The sequence below is a fragment of the Balaenoptera musculus genome, chromosome 9 (genome assembly GCF_009873245.2).
Source record: "Balaenoptera musculus isolate JJ_BM4_2016_0621 chromosome 9, mBalMus1.pri.v3, whole genome shotgun sequence".
NCBI classification, from domain to species: Eukaryota; Metazoa; Chordata; class Mammalia; order Artiodactyla; family Balaenopteridae; genus Balaenoptera; species Balaenoptera musculus.
The window spans coordinates 34,045,741-34,067,727 of record NC_045793.1 but is presented as its reverse complement, the minus strand read 5'-3'; the positions used below and the strand labels follow the sequence as shown (position 1 = coordinate 34,067,727).

Sequence of the window (21,987 nt, the reverse complement as noted above, 5' to 3'; positions counted from 1 at the left end):
ATAACACAATAATCCATCCCAAAACTCAAGAACATAAAAAGCAGTGATTTATCTTCATGAATCTGTGGGTCAGCTTATCTCCTCCACGGTCAGTTTGGGGTGGCTCTGCTCTTCACGTCTCTCATCCTCCTCCTGGGACCAGTGGGTGGCTCAGGCATGTTCTTCCCCAGGGCGATAGCATTACCACAGAAAAAACTCACAGTTGAGGCCTAGGTTTGAAACTGGTACACTGTCATTTTCACTTTATTCCATTGCCTAAAGCAAGTTGCACAGCTGAGCCCAGAATCAAGCAGTAAGGAAATACACTCCACCCCTTTTTTACTTCAACATTTAAAAATGCATTTCAGGGCTTCCCTGGTGGCTCAGTGGTTGAGAATCTGCCTGCCAATGCACGGGACACGGGTTCGAGCCCTGGTCTGGGAGGATCCCACATGCCGCGGAGCAACTGGGCCCGTGAGCCACAACTACTGAGCCTGCGCGTCTGGAGCTTGTGCTCCGCAACAAGAGAGGCCGCGAGGGTGAGAGGCCCGCGCACCGCGATGAAGAGTGGCCCCCGCTCGCCGCAACTAGAGAAAGCCCTCGCACAGAAACGAAGACCCAACACAGCCAAACATAAATAAATTAATTAATTAAAACAAACAAACAAACAATTGTTTCTTGAATCTAGTTTATCAGTGAGAAAACTGCTTTCAGTCTAAATGTCATTTCTTTTAGTTTTTTTTTTTTTCTATTTCTCCCTGATAGCTTTTAAGAGTTTGTTCTTGAGGAGCCTAGATTTGGATTTTTTTTCATTTATCTCATTCAGATGTTAGTATTCTGTCAAACTGAGGACTCCTGTCTTGCTTGAGGTCTAGAAAATTTTCAATCATACAACTTCATTCTTATTATCTCAATATTATGCTTCTGAAATCCCTATGCTGGGCCTCCCCCATCTCTCCTCATCATTTTTTTTATATCTCTTTATCTTCCTGTGCTATATTCTAACTGATTTTTTCAGAATAGCTCCTAAATCACTTATCCTCTCTTTGGCTGGGCCTAATCTGCTGCTTAACATTTGAGTTTTCATTTCACTGATTATGTGTGTTTTATACCCATGCCTTTTATTTTTCTATAGTACTTTGTTTATTTTTTTATTCTTTCTTTTTTATCTCTTTTAGCTTTTTTAGTGTGCCTATTATGTTTCAGATCATTCTATAATCTCTAGTTCTTGGGAGTGCAAATTCTCCTGGTTATTGCAGCTGTTCTCTCTCCCTCATGGAGTTTTGTTTTCTAACATTTTTTTAATTCCCATGTGCTCTGCTTTGTAGGATGATCCTTTAAGAGCTGTTCCACTCCTGTTTCTTCCAGAGACCTGGGAGGTTCATGAGTTCTAGTGCCAATACTGATGTTAATTTCCCTATTTGGAATTCCTGCACCCTGAGAGTGTTGTAAATTCAGGACTCACACCTGTTTGTGCCGACTTAAGTTTCCAATTCCTTGCAGATTTTTTTACCCAACCCATCTCAGGCATGTCCCAGAGGGTGGAGTTTCTGTAGTCCATTTCATACAAGGAGCAGTCCTTTAAGACTCCCATTGATGCAGGAGACTGACCCAGTGTCTGTCTCACTGGGCCCCCATCTCCTGTCTCTGAACTGGACTCTAGTCCCAACTTTCAAATCTGTCTGGTTGGGAAATCCCTGTGAGCCTCTATGGCTTCATTCTTCTCCTAGCAAATCTGACTTTATGTTCCTTCCTCATTTCTGGCACCAGGGATTTTTATTTTCTTTCTTTCAAGCTTGGTTTACATTTTAAATGTACATTTTTTCCAGTATGTCCACAACTAGGAGCAGGAGGAAAAGATGTTCACTGTCATCTCCTTTCACTACTTACAGTTACATCTGGTGATCCTTGATTCTCTACTGTATAGTCACATCTGGTGATCCTATATACTTTCCCAGTCCCCCTTTACCACTGGGACCCTTTTCTAAATCCAGCTCATATGTATGGGCCTTAATGTCTCCTAGCCTTCCTTCCCCATGTTGAATCTTCCACTCACAAGCACCACTATAAAAAAGTCTTTCAGAACCAATCAACCACTTCCACCTGGTTAACTTTCCTGGTGGTAGCAATCCCACCATATTTGGACTCCTATTTCCAAAGTAAAGCCAGAGTTTACAACAGTGCTTGGATGCTAAACAGACTACCCTCACTCAAGGCCCATCTCTACATCCAGGTCATTTCCTCCTATCCATTCCCCAACTGTGAGCTACACCCTGTTGAGTGAATCACTGCCAGTGTATGGACTAGGCCTCTGCAGTCTAGCCCTGTACTCACCAAAATCCCATCAAGAATACAGTAAAATCCTATTTGAACAAACATCTATCTATCTACCCATCAACTATCAGGGGTTTTAAGCCCCTGATTAAACAATTCCAGTCCCAAACCATTACTAGAACTCTATTTTGACGAAAAGGAAAAAGAAGTACATCTTAAGAAAGGAAGTTTATATGAAGGATTTATTCAAATAATAAATTCCCTGGTTATGTGCTGAAATTATATATATATTCATCCCCATCTCTAACCAGACAATGATTACTGACATTCAGAAAGATCAATATCAGACACTGGAAATTCACAGTGGCCAAGGAGATTAATACACTTTTTGTACTTCCCATGACAGTAAAGATTGTGAATACATTTCTAAAAGATTTTCAGTAAGAATTAAAAGTGAAACACTTCATCTTAAATTAAAAATTAAAAAGTAATTAAACAAAATAGTATATTACCCAAATATTTTCATCAATTGAGGCATTTCTGTACAACATTTCTACTAAGGTACAGTATCATTTAATGAAATTTTTTAGTTTCCTGAAATTGTTTCCTATAGATGTCTTTAAATTAGATTATAGATTTCATTCACCCTGTGAAAACCTGCAGAAAATACTGTTTTTTGACATGGTTAAAAAAAAAAATCAATAATGCCATTCGAAGTTGACTTTTTAAGAATATTTTGACCTACATCAGGATAAGTACTATAGAAAAATCTTTGGAAATTGTAAAAAAGAAAAAAGAATATAAGTAAATCCTAATATTCTTCTTGAATGTTATCATTTTTCAAAAAGAAACCTTCACTACAGAATAATTAACACGTGAATAACCTATCCGTTAGCTTTCTTCCCTAGAATTCCTTAAAAACATTTGCTTATTCATGTGTTCTTCAGGTCATTTCAGTTGTCTCCCTTCTGGGAATTTTTTTTAAAGAAAACTCCCTAAATAACTTTCTAATAAAGAAGCCCCTTATGTATGCTATGACATGTTTTCTATTTGATTATTTTTAAAAAGTTATACCACAAAATGTTTAGCAACATTTTCTGGGGAAAAAATTTCCATGATTAGAACTAAAAGACTTTCAGTAGTAAATATAAACCATCTATTTCTTACAGCTGATCTGTGTAATATTAAATATTTCTATATACAGTTTAAGGTAGCTGATGATATGATTTGCTACCTGATATAACTGAACCATGAAATGAGCTCTATGTTAAAAATAGGGGTCTATGTTACTCTTAAAGATAAGGAAAAGAAAATATTCTCTTAATACATGTAAAGAATGAGGCATTTGTTATAATATCCCTAACTTCATTTTCATGTTCAGCCTCTCTGGATTAGAAAGCAGCTGATATAATTCATTCTTACTGTAGAATAGACCAAACTATATTTGCAGACTGCTGATATTTATGGATCAGAAAGAATGCTACAAAAGGTATCTAGATACTCTGTTTTTAACTGGGACATTTCTAATACCAACATAGGATTGGATTTGCTGATAAAGCCCTAGAGGTCAGTTTATTGTGGTAGCTTCTATTAATAATACGTAGGGCTTGTTTGTGATTAAATTTCCAAGAGTTTAAGTTGCTTGCAGCAGTGGTAGGGTCCCTCAGACGTTTCAGGCCTCTGTTAACCAAGACTTTATGATTCTTCCCTTAAACTGAACATATAGATCCTCATTATTTTTCCTATTCTAATGAATGTTCCCACTATATAAAAAGACTTTTCTTTAGCTAGACCTTACACTTTACAATGTGACTTTCTGTTAAAACCAAATTAGTTTTTAAGGGGGTTTGCCCTTTTTCTTGTCTAAATATGATCAATATTTGAATAGACAGTACTAAATAATTTTAAACAATTTCACTGATATTGCCTCACTTAAATTTTTCAGTGTTTTCTGAACTTCCAAATCAAATGCACATTAATTTTGGAGTGGTGATAAAAGCGTGAGTTTTTCAAAAAGAAAATTCCATAAAGATTCTCTTGTCATTTGTGCATAGACAACTTATAAAAATAATCAGAGGGCCTTTGACATAGTGACACAGCTCAGGCTTTGGAGCCTGACAGACCTGGTGTCAAATCTGTACTTACTAACTCTACAACGTATATAACTCTCAGAGCATCACTTTTCTCATCTGTCACACGGGGAGAATAATTAGCAACGCTTACAATTAAAGGAGACAAGATAAGAATACACAAGAAAACTTCTTCTCTCCCTTAGAATCTAAGGATGTCCATGCTTTTTGCTTCTGACAAGAAATAATAATTCATACTATAGATGATCAGTCTGTCTTCTGAAACAGTAGCATGCTTCCCATTTATTCTGGCAAGTTACTTCCTATTAGTAGGAGTCGCCAGGAGCAGATGGAGGACAGTTTATAATATAAACCAAGAAGAAAGCAGATTGTTATCAGTCTTACCTTAAATTATTTCACGTCAGGTAACTAAATGCTGAGCAATTACCATGTTGTGTCCCCAGAGAGGTGTCTGCACCTCAAAGAACAAGCCGGAAATAAAAAGCCAAGGGCTCCAGAAAAGATGAAAGGAAGGCTAAGACAAAGCATGGTCTGTGCAGACTCTGCATTGCCCTCCCTTTGACAGGATCTACTCTAAGTCACTGAAATTTTTCCAGAAGGTAAAGAAACTCTTTTTCTTTAAAATTCTCACAATTCCTTGTGTAGGGAACTGCTGTACTTCATAAGACTTCAAGCCTCAGATCCTGGGTCACTAATTCTCTGGAACTCTAGAAAGACTCTATAAAAGGTTGGCCTGTCTAAAGGAGATCTTGTCTCAATTTCCAAGTGTCCTAATGGGATGCCTTTATTGTTACCCTGACTTTTATCAGGTGCATCACCTCAGCCTGTGGCTTTGTTTGCTCCTGAATTCTAATCCTGGACTGCTTCCTGGACCTTGACTACTGATCTCATTTCAGAGCATCTGTTATAGTCTCACCCAAGTTTCTATGATTTCTTAATTCTGATCATTCCCATAAACTTCAGTCATAATGTTGTCTTAACTAACCCAATCCAGACTTCCAACCCTGCCTTACCAATCTATGGTCATTCCCAGCTCCAATGTGATAACTTGTCCCCAACAAAAACAACAATAAGAATGCTGCCCCAGAGCTGCCTTCCTTCTTGGAATTTCTATTGAGAATTTTAGATATTTCAGCAATACTTTTCAAATACAATTCATCAACCAAAGTTATTAGAAAACTAAGTTATACAAATTGTCCAAAGAATTCCAACTCTAGAACTTTGAAAGCTCTATGGGACAATCCTTGATAAAATCCCATGGGTCAGTGGTTCTCAGAGAATGGTGTATGGTCCACTGGTGAGTGAGCAATGAGGATTCTCCTCATGAGCCAAGAAAGGACAAAAACCTTTCCTTAGTCTCTTACAGGGGAATGATACACACCTCTATAGGTTTTCATTTGTATATAGGACCAAGGACCAATTTCCAAAGCCCATAGTCTTAGTCAGGTTCCTTGGAAAGCAGAGACAGAAGTTAAAGCATACGTGCAACTACTTAATTACAGAGTGCAGTCCAGCAAAGCAGGAGACTTATGGCAAGAAAATTAGTGAAACCAGCTTCAGTTCCTACATCTATTGCTGGTCTCATAAGGCCATAATTGGTATTCATCATCTTATCTTCCCCCCTCCACCATCCACTCTAGATTCACTCGTTCTTGGCCAGCTTTGGATGGTCTGGAATTCTTGCCTAGTGAGTGGCCCAGAACTAACTACAGGGTGTTAGCTCCCCCTCATTTCTAGGTCACACATATGTGGGCACCAAGCAGACCCCATAGTGTCTTCTTCCTCACCATCAGCAAGGAAGCCCCAGAGCAGAAGATGAGTAGTGCATGGGAAGGCATAAGGAGAGGTATTTTAAGGAGAGTTGTACTCTCTTGAAATCAGCTGAAACCCTTACCAAGATGGAGTGAGTGGAATGAGAGACCAAAGACTCTTGGAGACAACTGACGTCAAAGGGATCTAAAACAGTACAGAAGTGTCTGGTACAGACTACCACATGAGTTAGCCAATGTTAAATTTTTTAATTTTTCATTCTTAATCTAAAGGGAGCATGTTCACTGAGTTATTTTTCCCTCGGAAAGCAGAAATGCGGAAGGTAAGTGGTCCACAGAGCCTTTTGCCTTAAGTAGTCGGGGGGGGGGGGTGGCGTGTCAAAAATACTGCACACTATTGCCTTAAATGACCTGTAAGCTGCTTATTTAGTTATTAACAATCAACTTATTTTTTATCTTTATTTTTTTTAAAGGATTTGAAATGGCTTATAAGAAAAGGAAGACCAATATGATAGACATATAATGGCCCAAGCAAATGAGGGAAATACAAATATGCTAATCGTATGCTTAACATAATTGCAATGATAGAGCTGCAAATTTGGCTTGGAGTTGTATGGTTCAGAAAGCATGATAAGTTATATAGCTCTTGTTATCAGAAAGGAAGAAGCATGCTTTAGGAGAAACAGAGTTTTTTCTGGCACTGAAATCTAAAAGAACTTTCTGATATGGCGCTTTATAGAGGGGAAATTGCATGATGCAATGGACAATGCCCTCAGCAACATTTTTACAGCAAATACAGAAGTTGGCTTCATTTTATAATGAGGTAGGGAGACTTATTATTTCAACAAATGGCACTATAATTCCTTTAAGGGAGAAAACAACTTTTGCTGAGAATAATGGTTGGGGTAGAAGGGTTCAGTGTGGGCTGTGAAGGTCTCAGAGGAACAGGAAAATAGTTCTGTCTAATAGAGGAAAAGGAATTTGGAGGTCTTTAGGACAACTTAGAAATGAGTGGGTGAACTCACCTCAGAGCTGAGGTGGGAAAGGAAATGAGGGAGAGCAAAAGCTACTGAACAGGTGGAAGGTTCTGTGAACAAGTGACCCCTCATCACCTACCACCACCCCCAGTCCTCAGTAAAGTTTGCTAAACTCATAATTGCTTTGGGTATTTCAATACACATATTGAAAGCAAAGGGTGTTAAGTTTCAGTCAAGATGGCAGTGGGGCAAGACAGTGACAGAATGTGAGGAATCCAGAAGCCAAGAATAAAAGGAAATCAAGCAATTGTAAGCCAACTGGTATTAATGAGAACTGGAGAGCAAAAAACAATGCTGATTGAGGGCAGGTTCACTGGATTTCAATACTAGATCTACAAGTGTTCACTTTAACATCTCCTTATAAAAGCCAAAAGCCTAACAGTGCCAGCATGACAGACCATCCCTCCTCTGAATGCAGATGACACATTCATTGTAAAAGTGGCAGGTAATTGTCATCCAGCATCCATTTCCCCCCTTCTTTTAAGTTGCAGGACTTCCTCTTTTTAGCTGGACACATGGGGTCCCACCTAGAGCCATTTTCTAACAGACCACTCAGCTGGTTGCAGCTTGTTAAAAAAATGGCCAATAAGATGTAACTGGAAAGGATGTGGACAATTTCTAGATCAGATTCTTTAGGGAGGCTACTTGCCCATTGCATCTAACTTCTTCCATTCCTGAAGTCTACAATATGGACATGGTGGTAGTGAGCCATCTTTTACCATGTGGATAATGACAACACTCTAGCCTAGAGATGGCCTAGCAATGATATAGAAGGAACCTGAATTTCCTGGTGAACTAGAGCTGCCTATCCTCCCTCCCCCGACCACCTACCTCTCAGACTTTTACATGAGAGAAAAATTAACTATCATGCTTAAGCCGCTGTTATTTGGTCTCTGTTAAAGCAGCCAAATCCATATCCAAATGTAAATATAAATGAATTTCTAGTAGTCAAATACTTCAAATATATGTTCATCTATTGATACTACTCTACCCTTTGGGTATAGCTCTTAAAATTAACGTAGTATAAAATATCTTCAAACTCAGCCAAAATTGTACCTCATCAGTTATAACAATGGTTCCATCGTTGACATACTGCAAGCACTTCATCGAATTTATTTTTGCTATAACCAAGTATATTACTATTAGATGGAATGTTGTGCTGAGTAGACTATATTGCCCATAATAAAGAAGGATTAAATATGCAGCAAATAAGAAGTAAGAAGCATGTCATAATGTAATGCTGGCACGAAGAGCCCACGCTTATTAAACATGCCAAAACTTTCCCTCATAAGTATAAGCAAGAAGGCAGTCAAAGCAGTAACAGCTCCATTCATAAAGAAACACAGTGAACAGAGGCAAGTCTGTGAATGCTTTTACAGATCCTGTGGTATACGGTTATTCACTAGCAGTGATTATATTATAATTACTTCTGACTTTTTTAGATTAATAATTCCATTAGAAACTGGATTTGACTTTATGCAACAGAAACTCAATTGCTGTGGTCTAACCACATACAAGATTATTTACATCATGTCTAAAGAAATCTAGAGTAGACTGTAAGGTCTACTTTCTCTTAGTAAGGAAGAAGGAGAGAGTAGATACAGGGTAGGCAACCATCTGTGTCTGCCACATATTGTCACTAAAATTTCTGCTATTCTCTGGATATCATGTGCTCAAAAAGATTAGAACCACTGGAATACAAGATTCCAAACATTTCTGAACACTCACCAATCCATTCTATTACTTCTTTTCACAATGTTTTGTCACTTTTTTATAGGAAGAGTGAATGCCACTGCTCATTATCTTAATTATTTTTCTTTCTGTTGTTGTGTCTTCATTATTAATTTAAAATGTTTAATACTAGAGTAGATCAAAGATGTTCACAATTTTTTTTGACATTCATAAGGTCAAATTCATGAGGTTTGTGCCCCTTTTCTTGAATCTGAGTGGGCTCTGTGACCAATAGAACATGGCAGAAACACTGCTGTGCCAGTTTTCAGGCCCAAGCCTTAAGAGGCTGGTATCGTCCTCTTCCTGTCTTTTCAAATACATACTCTTGGAAATTAGTCACCATGTTGGGAGGAAGTTCAAACAGCACTGTGGAGAGGCCAACAGAGAAATGAATCAAGGCCACTAGTGTATAGCCCTGCTGACTTCCAGCTCAGAGCTGGCACCAACTTGCCAGCCATTTCAGTGGAGCCATTTTATAAGTAGATCCTTTACCTTCAGTTGAGCTGTCCTAACTGATGCTTCATGGAGCAGAAAAGAGCTGTACCCTCTGAACACTGTCCAAATTTCAGATTTGTGAGCAAAATAACTGTTATGTTTTTAAGCCATTAAGTTTTGGGTGGTTTGTTACACAGCAATAGATTACATTCAGTGAAAGAAATTAATGATGCCTTAATGAAATATAAATGAATTTCTAGTAGTCAAATATTGTGAATATAAATATCATGAACATGCCGCTTATCTTTATTTAGTACAATAAGCCAAACTGTATTTATTACTAGTATTTGACTTTGTAGTTTATCATGCTATATGCACAGAGCCAGTGACACAAATATTTGGTTAAAAAAATCTAGAAGGGTATGTATATTCCTCATTCACATGAAAGCAAAAAGTATTTAAGAAGCAAATGAAAACTATATCTGAAAAGCATTTGATACAATAGTATCACCTTCCTGAACTCTGAATAACTTTTGAACTCTGAAGGAATTTAGAATAAAGATCACCTATTTTTCCTAACAATGTACAGCTAGCTCTGTTGGGTTTTACCATTTAGAGGAATCAGTTCCTGCCACTAAACCACCCAGTTGATAAACAAAAGAATGAGACAGAGCAGGATAGAGTGCAATGGTCAGTCAGGATGGTTTATCTGTCTAATGCATCGGAATTGCATAATTTTAGTTTAAATATTTTCTTTCAGTTTTACTACGTGCATAATGTTCAGGGCTTTCAGAGGATGAAGTCATTTCAAAGTAGAGCTCCCTAGCCTGTTTGGAGGCACAACTAAAGACATTTTTCTTTATCCATTTCAGGATGAGGAGTCACACCCCCAAATTAAAACTTTTTAATGTACCCAACACACAAATAAAAATTACAGTTGATTTTTCAATGAGACCTGATCCATGAGTGGGCAATTTGGTGTGAGATCTGCAAATTGAATCACTTTTTTGTCCTCTTGCTTTCCGTAAAGATAGGCATAAGTTAGGACATAATAGGTGGTTTATAACCAAGACTCAAACTAATAATGTCTTAAACATGTTCACAAATAGGCATTATAAGGCTGCTTTGGCAGCTCTCTTCTGCAAGTTGCTCAGGGACCCAAGTTCCTTTTGTCTTGTTGTTCTTCCATCTTTAGGCTGTTTTCTTCACCCCCATGTCCAAGGTGGCTTGTCACCACATCTACATTCCAAGCAATAGGTTGAAAGAAGGGCATGCCCTCCCTTTCAGGATGCAACCTAAAGTTTCACAGATCAATTCTGCTCATGTTCTATTGGCTGGAACTTAGTTATCACAGGCCACATCCAGCTAAAAGAAAGGTGGACAATATGTAGACTTTATTCGGGATGTCCATGTGCCCAGCAAAAAAATTCGGTATTCTATTGCTATGAGAGAGAAATGGCGATTACATGTTGGGGAACAACTAGTATGCCTAACACAGGAGCACTCACTTGGGAGCAAGAATGAATCTTCCGGCTAACATTTTACTATATATGAGATCAGTGATTTGAATTTTCTGCCTGAATGAACACCAGACAAATGCTTTACCTAAACCTCTCTGACCAAAATTTCATAAAGAATTCTTAATTATTAAATGAGATGATGCATCTTTAAGTCATCTTTATGTACCAGTCATGAGATACTATAATAAAGAAACCAGAAGTCAGAAGTCATTGATTCAGACATGGCTAATAGATATTCAGGGCACTTTCATCTTGGCTAAGCAACAGTTTCTATTTTATTTGTTTATCATTTAAATTTTATTTATTTTTTTATACAGCAGGTTCTTATTAGTTATCTATTTTATACATATGAGTGTATATATGTCAATCCCAATCTCCCAATTCATCCCACCACCACCACCTCCACCCGCCCTCTACTACTTTCCCCCTTTGGTGTCCATACATTTGTTCTCTACATCTGTAAGCAACAGTTTCTAGAGTGCTCTACATGTTTGCTTTTTATATAATTTTAATGCACATAATATCTTTCAGCAGACAATCTCAAGAAGCTTTTATAAACATTAATTAACTGAACTTCACAACACTCTTGAGAACTGAGAATTAATACATCCATTTACATGGCAGGAAGCCAGATGAACATTACGATCAAGCAATATGGAGCTTACGTGGTTTCAGCCTCGTAATGACATCACATGGGCAGTACTATAACCTTAATGTTAATCTGAAAATTGAGTATTTAGCTACTTCTAGGCTGGCAAGTGATTATTGCCCTATATTCAATTCAAGCAAAGTCACATTACTAAAACAAACACAAAAAGAAACACTTTATTTTGAAAATGCTCCTTCAATTTAAATGACTGATATCTAATTTTCTATCTGTAAATCTAAACATAAAAATAAAATTGGAAAGATTCTCATCAGATAGACTTTTAGCACCAAGCTTGATGCAATTTGTTTCTAGACTAAATTTGAAAAGAACAGCTGCTAAAAAAGCTTATTCAATTCACGTGTCAGGAAAGGATAGCACATATCAGATTTCTCTGAATAAAATAACCAAATTATATATGAATGTATGTTATGTGTACTTCCTCAACCTATCTTTGAGTTATAGTGATGAATAAATAATAAAAATATGTTAAAATACTGTGAATACACTATCCAAAGAGCTAACTTCTCAGTATGACATGAAACATCTTGACAATACTTAAAATCCCAAAATTGTTATTCATTGGAGAAATTAATTATATGCATTTTGTATGTTTGAAGGAATTTTCCAAATACATAAGGAGATATAACCGTGGTCCTTTAAAGAGGCAGATAAGGTTAGTTCAGTCACTAAATAAAAGCGTTAACATTACACTTACTTCTTGTAATCTGATCTATGTCTGAAAAAAAAATGAGGTCTAAGCCTCACTTTAATGGAAGCTAAAATATAGAAATAAAGGCCACAGTGTTATTTATTTTTATAGAACTGGACAAGTATCCAGTACAAGATTTACTGATGACAAACAGCATGAAGACTAATGATATATGAACCAATGGCTTTTAGCTCAGACTTTCGTCAGTGATCTTTCCAAAATGCTCCTTAAATAGATTTTTTTTAAACCCTTAGAATAAAGGCAATCCAAAGTTTAGATATAGGACAATATCCTGAAAGATCTTTTGAAGCTGCTCATTTTCCAAATCACAAGAAACTTAAAAAAATTTTCGGAAAATTTCTCCTAGGACATTTATCCTGGCTAGGCTAGAGGGAACTGGGATTCCATTCCACCTGGCTCACCCTTTCCTGTGGACGGACGCGCTCAAAACATTAGAGAGAGTTTTAAGCCAGCTAACTAACGAAAGCCATGTCAAAGCTAATAGTTTAAACTTATGGGTTATTTTATTTGGTTGCAGGGGTGTGGGGGGTACTTTTCCAAAGGAATATCAAATTTAACTTTAATGACTTACCCAAGGAAAAGAATTCTCGTCATCAAAACCTGATAAACATGGAAAGTCTCTGCTAATAATAAAGGTGGAATAGAAAAGATGATAGTAATTTATGATAGAATGGGAAATAGCTTTATCCAGGGATATAACACTTTTTAAGGATACATATACATGTTTTCCAACACACATTAGAAAGTTTTTGTTGGTTTGTTTTTTAATAAAACTATAGACTTTTGTCTACATATGAGTAATATGAAATTCATTTTAACAACAGTTATTGAGAGTCTTCTACTGAGTATAGTAGAAGATATGGAGAAGAGCAAGACATGGGTTCTGCACTCAAGAAGCTTACAATGAAAAAGGAAGATAAGGAGGTATATTTCCAGGGAGAATAAAACAAGTATCGTTAGAGAAGTACAATCAATGTGCTATGAACTTTTAAGGAGAAAAAACTTGAGTTTCTTGGAAGAATCAGGAAAGGTTACTTAAGCAAGGAAATACTTTATATGGGCCTTGATGGATGGGTAAGATATTGGTGCTTGGAGTCTTAGGGTGGACAGTAGTGATGGAAGGATTCCAGGTAACAAAAACAAAGGACATATGAAAGTCTAAAACATACTGAGTAGTATAAAGTAGAATGCAGAGAGCCAAGTAATAGAATATAAATTTGGGAAGATAGGTCAGAGTAAATACTGTTCTTCTTTTCAGCTTGCAATATGTGAATTAAAAGTGTTAGGTACAGGGACTTTCCTGGCAGTCCAGTGGTTAAGACTCCATGCTTCCACTGCAGGGGGCAAGAGTTAGATCCCTGGCCAGGGAACTAAGATCCCACATGTCTCATGGCGCAGCCAGAAAAAAAAGTGTGGGTACAAACTCCTGAGACTGGATTTGATTTTAAGAACTTCTTCCATACACTCTTTATTGCTAAGAGTACTCATTCAATGCTTGTGATAGTGAGCTATGCCATATAATTGTACATTAAATGCTCCAAATGTTTTATTAATTGTGCACTTAAAATGATCATAGCTAAATTAAAACCTCATTTATATTCTTCAATTGAGGACTACATTGGCTCAGTGGCATCTGTGATCTTTTTCTCTTTGAATGTAATGAATATAGAAGAACTTTAGAATCTAAAAATGAACCTTAGAGGTGTGGGTCTCTTCTAACCAACCTTCTCCTGAGATGCTGAATGAGCACCAGTATTAAACAACTTAAGTTTAACTTCCTCTCTGTGCCCCTTCTTTTAATAGAATTATTAATTAGTATTGAGATAACCCAATGCAAGTTCAGCTTTTAAAGCCAAACGTGATATAAAAGATTACACATACCCAATTGCTTGTTTTATCCGGGAAATGAAAACCCACAGGTTGTGACTCATCCAAAGTGACCCAGCAAGTTACCCTAGCAAATTTTCAGAGCTAAAGATGAAACAGATAATATTCGGTACAAGAGAGAAAACTTAATAAATTTACCAAAAAATTTTTTTCTTTCTACTTCTCTTGTCAAAGATCATTTACTAATTTAAGACCTCAACTTATTTAAAATAATTAAGATAAATATATTTGAGACTGTTTTCCTCACTTACTTTTCTTTGTCCACACTGGCCTCTTTGTTAATCCTCAAAGATGCCAAGATGCATGGCATGGTATCTATTTCATATATACATATATACTTTGTATACATATGAAAAAAATTATATGATAAATCCCACAGGTTTAACATCTCAATTCTGGCGTCCCAGAAGAGAGAGCAGAGAAAATGAATAGGAGAAGAAAAAAATCAGGTAAAATATTATCAAACTTTTCAAGAACAAGAATGAAGCTAGAAGATAATGGACACTTGTCTTTCAACCTAGACTTCTATATCCAGACAAGCTATCAATCAAGCAATAGGGTAAAAGAAAAACATATCTAGACTTGCAAGGTCTCAAAAAATTCTCGTCACATGCATCCTCTTTTTCCCCCTTTAATTTTTTTTAATTGAGTTAAAATTGGTATTAACATAAGTTTCAAGAGCACAACATTATAACTCAACATCTATATACACTACAAAGTGATCACCATCAAAGGTCTAGTTACCATACATCACCATATAATTGACTTGCTTCACCCATTTCACCCACCCCTCAACCCCCTGTCCCTCTGGTAACCACCAATCTGGGGTTACCAATCACATGCCACCATACCACATGCACCAATCACATGCACCCTTTTTCAAGAGGGTACAGGAGGAAGTGTCGCACCAAAAATGAAAGAGTAAACCAAGAAAGAGGAAAACAGAGGACTTGGAAACAGGTGAGAGGTAATGGAAATGCCAGTCATCCCACTGTTGCCCTCTTGGCTCATGCCTAGGATGTGGCCTTGCTTCATCCCTTAGTCCTGACACAAAGAACTGCTTCTTAATTTTTACCTTTGTCTTTCCCCTTTCAACCTTAATTCAGATACTCTGGCTATATTACCATGGCCATCACAGGTAAATAAGTAAATCTTTTATTTGAGCTATCTGACCTGCAGCACCTTATGCTGTGCCCAATTCCTCATGAGGACTTCTGTTGAAGTTACTTCACCCCAGTGACCAAGTCCCAGACAAGCCCCATGGGACTTGAATCATATAACCATGAAAGACTTTTCAGCAATTGTGTATTAGCACCTTTTCAGAAGGATTGTGCTGTCCTTCAAAAGCCAAGCCCTCGCTACATGTTTTAGAATGTTGCCAAAATTAGGGATCCTTCCTAGGTCAGGTTTCATTTCACTTCTTTTCATTATAATGAGAAAGTAATTTCAGGACCCCAAGAGACAAACACAGATTGATGGAGTCTTGCCTGCCTGAGCAGTACAGGAACCCTAGCAGTCATGGCTTACTTAGTCTTAGGGTGGCAAGAGGGCTTCTCCCCACACCACAGCCAGGGGTCATGGGCATGATCACAAGTGCATCAAAGGGACAGGTGTACTCTGAGTCCTGGGTGACATCCAGGCACAACTCTCCTTCCCCAGGTCCACGAGACTGTACCCTCTAGTCACACACTCTACCTCATTTGTGATAAGTTTAATGGACACATCCAATTCCCAACATTTTTGCCTCCTCAGCACTAAGTAGTGGATACCTTGCGAGTATCTGATAGAAAACAGCTAGCAAGCATGTTATCTGGACAAAAAAAAATTGTCCAAGAATTTTGCACATATTGCATGACTCCCCCTTTGTGCAGTACGTATGCTAACTACGTCCTTTGGGGAGGAGACACCCATCTCAGTGTGACTTCCTTAAGAATAATCAACATTGGCACCATTTGCTAACCCCATTTGTTTCCCAAGAGAAGGGAAAGATTATTAATTAACAAATCCTATTCGTTTCCCAAGAGAAGGGAAAGGCATGGGTCAAGGGTCATGAGACCCATAAAGCAGGTTGCACATGAAGGCTCTGCCCTCAGAGCACAGTCTCCAATGTCTGCCATGCCTGCAGAGTAGCCTGCAGAGGACACAGTCCAATTTCCAGAGTTGCTTATGCATTTTTAAAACCTTGTAAATACAGAGATACCAAGGATTTTAGGCAAATGTATCAAAAGGGTGTTATTTCTGGTGTCTTGCCTAACCAAGCAAATGCAAAGCCAGGTTATGTTGTATTTGCAGCAAGGCAGCCCCTTCTGAATGTACAGCAGTCTAAGAGATGTAAAACCTCCTACCTCCCCCTGGCCCCACTGACAGCTTTTCTCATCTTATTTGCGTTACTGCTTTCTGATCCATAAAGGAGAAGATAGGAAAAAATCACATAAATTAATATACCATGCAGTTATGCTGTCAACAAAAAAGATGAGTTGTAATACAGTGTGAGATATGCTAAATTAGGAGTATGAAGTGCCCCTGGAAAACAGATGAAGCAACCTGTCAGCCTGCCCAGGGTGTGGGACAAGGTGGAGTGGGAGAGGGCCAATCAAGGAAGCCTTCCAACATTAGGTTTGGACCTTGAAGGATGAGTCAAAGTTTGCCATGCAAATAAAATAAGGAAGGCCATTTCCACCAGAGGAATAAATAATGCCAATACCACTGCCTTTGCTGACAAGGCTGTTGACACTGCCTCCTTCGCCAGTCTCTTCTTGCAATAGAAGATACCCATGTTCTCCTTTGCTGGCTTTGGAGAAAGGCAAAAAAAGCAGGGAGAAAAAAAAAAAAGTACTCACTAGGGCACACACCTTTCTAGATCAATTCTCATTTCCCATAACTGACAACAAAGTCAATACCTCTTCGTTATCATCCTTGGAGTTAAACTCCACCCTCTTCCCAGGGCACGAGTGGTCTAAGAAGAGCAACCCAAATGCTTATTCCAGAGTTTTGGACAGCCCCTTCCTCTCATTCCTGTTCTTGAGCTGCTCATGACAGGATCCTCACTGATCCAATAGCATCAGGACCTCTGTTCCGCAGCTGTTCTTCCAACAAGAACCTACATGCCACACACTTCACCCCAAAAATGGCTCCACTTGCCAGCAGGAAGAAAACCTCTTTTCCTGCCACAGTCTGCCTTGGTCCTCCCTCCCTGTCTCCAAGGTACCTGAGATCTTCATGCCTGGCTCTCTTTGGCCCAGACAGTTTTAGAGCACTAGATTGTATTAAAATGTTCACATACAGGGCTTCCCTGGTGGCGCAGTGGTTGAGAATCTGCCCGCCAATGCGGGGCACACGGGTTCGAGCCCTGGTCTGGGAGGATCCCACATGCCGCGGAGCAACTAGGCCCGTGAGCCACAAATACTGAGCCTGCGCGTCTGGAGCCTGTGCTCCGCAGCAAGAGAGGCCGCAATAGTGAGAGGCCCGCGCACCGCGATGAAGAGTGGCCCCCGCTTGCCACAACTGGAGAAAGCCCGCGCACAGAAACAAAGACCCAACACAGCCATAAATAAACAAATTAATTAATTAAAAAAAAAAAAAAAGAAAAGAGCCTCTTATTCTAAAAAAAAAAAAAAAAAAAGTTCACATACAAATAATAATGATGATGATTTCTTTTAAAAGCAAAAGAACGAAATGCTGAATTTTCTTGAAATTCCTCTAGTTATCCTGACAATTTCTCCTATTTAGACATAGTAAGATCATCATTCTGCACCAGTGATCACTATCGAGAAGTCAGGAAAAAAACAAACTCTCAAAATCAAAACAACTTCAAACGATAAAAGTTTCAGGTATTAAATGTAGTGTTTTTGTCAAGGAGTTCTGTTTCAAAATACACTTTGGTTGCAGCTTTAAAAAGATTCAGTCTGGGAAGCAGAACCACTATGAGTGATACGGAAGAAGGAATTTATAATAGGAATTAGTACTTACACGATTGTGGGAAGAGCTGGGAAGATAAAGATCCAAAAAATGTAGTTGAAGGAGCAGAAAAAAAGTCACGAACGTGTCAGAACTTGCAGGGAGCCAGTACGTCCTGCTCTTGGGATGAGACCACGAAGGCTATGGAAGGTTGCTGGCCCTTCATAGCTGCCACCTCTCTGAGTTGTCAGCCAAGCGTCCGGTGGAGGCCTGAGGTCACTTTTGATGGGCAAGGCCAGCATCAGGAAGGAGGGAAGAGCAAGAACAAACTGGCACCCAGCAGCACCCCTGGGTCTGACGATAACCTTCAGAGTATAATGACCGCTGCTTCTCTTCCGCGTCCCAGAACTCACACAGTTTTTACCTTTAGGCCAACTCCAATCTGGAATTACATGGAGAAGGAGAGTCTGAGAAACGTAGTTCCCAGAATAACCAAGTAGACAATACAACAATCTGGCACATTGGTATTTTGACTTAACTACCAGACCTCCAACAACTCATTGTGCAGGGACATACAAACACTCAAACTCAACAAGTCCAAAATGAAAGTGTCATCATGTCCCAGACTTTCATTAAATAACAAAAAATAAACAAATAAAAAGCAACCTTTCTGAATATCGCTCAATTTCTATTATTTCTAAGTGGTCCTGTATGTCCCACACCCAAGGCATCTATCAAACCTTCCTCTCTGTCCTGCACCCAAGAGTCTCTGCCTTACATCAAACTTACACCATTGCTCCCCTGCGTTAAAGAAATAGTTTTCCCTCTTGCCACCCTGCCTTCAACTCACCCTGCTCCAAACCCTCCATTAAGCCATAGTGACCTGTCTAAAATGTAAAATTCTAATTATTTTACTTAAAATATTTTAGTGGCTCCTTATCACCTACCATACAGATTTTCTTTCTTGGTGTGGTATATAAGACGCCTCATATTCTGATCCTCACCTACTTATTTAGCCTCGTTTCCTGCCCTTGTCCCAAACACACTATGCTCCCAACTATTCTGAACTACTTGCAGAATGCTGAATACATAATTATTTTAAGCCTGTGTGCCTGCTCCCTCTGCTAAGAATTCATTTCCTCACCTCCATCACCCGGTAAATACAGTCACCTGGCAAACTCCTGCTCATCCTTTCACATGTGGCTCAGATGTGGCCTCCCTTGCAGTGTCTTCCATGTTTCCTCACCTCCCCCTGATCCCCACAGCTGGTCCATAACACTCTCCGAACAGTATTTAGCACTTGCCACATTGTATCAGGTCTGCTAATTTACATGCCGGTTTTCTGTGCTAGACTATGAGCCCCTCCGTGTTAAGGACCACATCTCATTCATCTTTGTAGCCCCAGACACTAACACTTCCCTGGCACATGGCAGGGGCTCAATAAACATTTGGTTAGGAATTTAGTTGATGGATTACAAAACCTGACATGTTTAAATATTTTATTCCATATTTATAACTGCTTGCATACAAATTATGATTCCCATAAAATATAGGTTTATATTTATAAAGAACTAGTTAATTTGGAAGTAATCCAGTATATGTGGATGGCCAAATATTGAAATTCAGTCTAAATCTTGAAACAGCCCTAAATCACATGACCTCACTGACCAGATTAATAAGATCTCAATTTCTAAATCTCAATTTCACTGGTGCTGTTTAAACAGCCTCTTGACCTGCCATCGGAATATAGAACAACAAAGGAAACATCTGGTTTTTCTTAACTTTGGGGTGACAAATCCATTTGTTAACAGTAGCAATGGGAGAGCCGACAGTACTTGATAACAGCTCTAACATGGGGAGCTTGGGCCAAAACAGATGGCCCAGACACTTCAGGGAAAGCTTTAAAAGATGTCTTTTCTAATTCAGGTTACACACTCCTTGAAAGTTCCTTCAACACAAGCAGAATGTTTGCAGATGATTTTATTAGTTCTGACTGTTCTGTCTAGAGGTTAGCTTGCAATTGCCTTTTGGGGGCAGTTTGGTTGGATTTTGTTTTTCAAAGTAAGTAAAGGCAGGAATGTTTATAATAGACCAAAAAACTGGAAGTCTGAAGCAGTTTGCATCACCACTGACTTTCTGAACATGACCTCTGACTGGTCATCATTTGCCTGTGCTCTCATTTTTTTAATTCTTTGTTGGCAAACCAAGGTTAATCCAGAGTTAGTGCCTTTCCTTCCACGTACATACATTAATAGTAATTATGCTTAGACTCTGAGGTTGTTAAACAAAAGGTAAAAATCTGGCCAATGCAAAAGTGTTGGAACCATCTTTGTTATACATCATAATACATTAGTTATGTGTAATAGTTACAGTGACTCTAATTAAACCTTTCAAACATTCTATCATTTTTCAATGTCACTAAAACCTAGATATTCCCGCTTAAACTGTTAAATATTGTAGCCTTCTCTAAATCACCAAATTTACTTTTGGATTCACTAAATATACTATCCCTGAGTCATTAAATCAGTCAGTCATTGGAATAGAAAAAAGAATTTTATCATATTTGAACAAGGCAATAGTTAATAAGAACCACACACTGGAGTACTTTCTTTCTAATATAATGTCCCCTTATATACAATACAATTAGTAAATTGTTTGCTATATTCGCTCCAAACTTACAGGCTTCAGTAAAATTTTAGTTGATACTTAATTTTTTAAAATCATTTTCATCAGACTTCGAAACTGTTTTTATAGCTGAAGAAACCGATCCACGAGGGTTAAGTGCCAAAGCCCTCATCAAGTTAATGGTAAAACCTAGAATTGCAGTAATTACACAAACACACATATTCACATACACACATACTCACATACACATTTGTAAAGGGCTATTCATAAAGAAAAGTTGATCAATGAAGGAAACACTTTCTTTAGTGCATTATTTCACAAGATGGGTTAATCCATTTGTATTAGTGCCAAACCATTTAGATTAACAGATGAAATGGATAAGATAGTTGGGAAATAATGCTGTACTATGCTGTATAAAAATGAAAGATTTTTTTCCTGTTTTCTTTCCCAAAATGCTTTTACCAATTTACCACAAGGTAAAAAACAGAAAAGAAGAGGAGAGGAGAGGAGAAGAGAGGCGAGGAGACAAAAAGAGAAAGAAAAAAAAAAATTAATAGTTTCAGGGAGGAAAGTATTGATAGAAAGGGGGCAGACTTCTGGGACTTTCTGAAAGTTTTGGTCTTTATTTCTCATCTTCTGAAAAGACAAGAGACTCTCCAAAAGACCCTCTCTTAGGACTCCTGGCTCTCTGTCATCTGGTGCTTCCCCTTCTCTCCCACATTCTCCAGGTCCCCAAAGGAGAGCTCAGGAGTTGTGAAAACAGAGACATTGGAGAGACGGCATTCCTGTTCGTTTTCACACTGGGAGGTCTTGGTCCTATGCACCCATAGCCCACCACGCAGGCCATCCAGACTGCCTAGGACCCATGCTCCAACCTGTGCAGTGTTTTATAGACCGACAACGTAGGTGGTGTCAGCACCTTTATTCTGCATGGCAACATCCAGTCCCTGAGGGTCAAGCAGAGGGGTGGCCATGTCTTAGGTTGTGGCTGACTTTGTGGACGAAAAAGAAGGGAAAATTAAAGAAAGCCTTAAGTTATCCTGCCCCACGTTAAGAGCTGCATCATTCACCACAGGACCATGGACAGTTTATAATGGCTGCAAGGGGAAGTGCAGAGTTCTAGAAAGAGACAGACTTAGGCCTGTTGTGTGACCCTGGATAAGTTACATGATCTCTCTGAGCTTCATTTCCCTGGATGTAAACTGAGAAGGATAATACCCATCCTGGAGTTTTTTGTTATGAGGACCTAAGTAGAACTCAAACATATGACTGATACATAGTAGACATTTAATAAATGAGAGCGAAGTATGTTATACCTTTGCCTGATTTGGGGAAAGAGGCAACAAGACGGATGTGAAAATGAA

The 21,987-nt window shown here is 38.5% G+C and overlaps 1 long non-coding RNA gene across 2 annotated transcripts in view; it reads right to left on the bottom strand.

Annotated features, from left to right (window-relative positions):
* LOC118900507 overlaps positions 1 to 21,987 on the bottom strand; it is a 276,568-nt gene that overhangs the window by 250,062 nt on the left and 4,519 nt on the right. For both annotated transcript variants that reach the window (XR_005021165.1, XR_005021166.1), the window contains exon 2: positions 18,071 to 18,440. This is a non-coding gene — a long non-coding RNA (uncharacterized LOC118900507). The remainder of the gene's footprint in view (positions 1 to 18,070; positions 18,441 to 21,987) is intronic.